The sequence below is a fragment of the Tupaia chinensis genome, unplaced genomic scaffold (assembly GCF_000334495.1).
Source record: "Tupaia chinensis unplaced genomic scaffold, TupChi_1.0 Scaffold145805_1, whole genome shotgun sequence".
Lineage (NCBI taxonomy): Eukaryota > Metazoa > Chordata > Mammalia > Scandentia > Tupaiidae > Tupaia > Tupaia belangeri.
Genome location: NW_006205663.1, coordinates 2,056 through 3,482, shown reverse-complemented (window position 1 = coordinate 3,482; position 1,427 = coordinate 2,056). Strand labels below are relative to the sequence as shown.

The window sequence follows — 1,427 nt, the reverse complement described above, 5'->3', positions numbered from 1 at the left end:
GTTCACGTCCTGGACCTGGTGGCTTAAAACTCACGCTGGGCACGTGTGCGTGCATGCCCAAGATCCTGAGAGGAGAATGGAGGAGAAGGGATTGCAGCATGGCCATCCGTCCTGGGGGGTGATTTCTCGCTTTCTGTCTCTCTGTCTCTCTGTCTGTCTGGCGAGCGCACATGCCCTATAGCAAAAATAACTCTCAAAAAAAATAAAAGAGAGAGAGAGAATGACTTGTGTTGAACAAGACTAACTGGGTAGAGTATTTGAAGATGCTTTCCAGATACTGAGGCAACATTCAATTGGAGACCTTCAGTACTCGTCAGATTACAAAAATTACCTGGCTTTCATCAACCATTATCCTCATGTCCAAGGAAGTTCCAACTGCTATGGGATGCTGGCTCCACAGGAACCTTTCTATAATTGGAGAACCATAATAGCAGGAAGAAGGTCTGACTTTTTGAATACCTTCACAAATCCCTGTGTAATCCTGAGATGGCCTCTTGTATGCAATGGGTGGACAGAACCAAAGGCATCTTTCAGTTTGTATCAAAAAACAAAGAAAAACTTGCTGAACTTTGGGGGAAAAGAAAAGGCAACCTGAAGACAAGGACTCACCAGGAAATGGCCAGGGCAATGAAGAATTATGGAAGAACTGGGGAAATTACCAAAATCCAGAGAAAACTTACCAGTTCAGTGAGATCGTTCTCCAAAGATTCTCTTCTTCTTATCTCTTGGGGAAAGAGATTTTCTACTCTCAATATGTACAACCTGATCAAGAATATCTCAGTTTAAATAACTGGAATGAAAATTGTAATTACACATGTACCAACTATCTTGATATAAGTCATCCTGATTGCTAAAACACTGATTTTATAGTTTCCTGGCTTCAGAAATCCCTCAGGATTTTTCTCTTAAAGCAAATAATGAAGAGAGAGAGGGAAAAAAAAATCTCACTTAACTTCATTGTTGCTATATTTTATCAAGTAGCATAAAATCTACACTAACTTGGTAAATTCTGCTAATCAACAAATTTACTATTTCAAATGATCCAGCCCCACTGAAAAGTATAGACTAAATATTCTCTTTCTATTCTCTGTTCAGCCCTTTCTTCTATATTAACAATGCCATTACAGATTATTTGATTTATATATTGATTTAAACATTTTCCTGTCATATACTCAGGTGAAAAATAATGCTAATACATCTGATAGCTTTATCAAAAAAAATCGTTTACAAAAATATGACTGCATATGATATAGTGTTTATGTCAAAATATGTTCATGGCTTTAAAAACATCAGTGGATGTCCTGAACTTATATTTTCCCTGAACTTCCACTCATGATCTGTAACTCTGTGAAACTAAAGAGATGATGGCCTAAAGAAAATGCCAACTTTCTTAAAGATAATAAAACACTGAAGTTAAAAAAAAAATG

General features: G+C 37.1%; 1 pseudogene; it reads left to right on the top strand.

Annotated features, from left to right (window-relative positions):
• Window positions 1-220: 220 nt before the first annotated feature.
• Window positions 221-854, top strand: LOC114006141 (transcription factor Spi-C pseudogene; annotated as a pseudogene).
• Window positions 855-1,427: the final 573 nt, after the last annotated feature.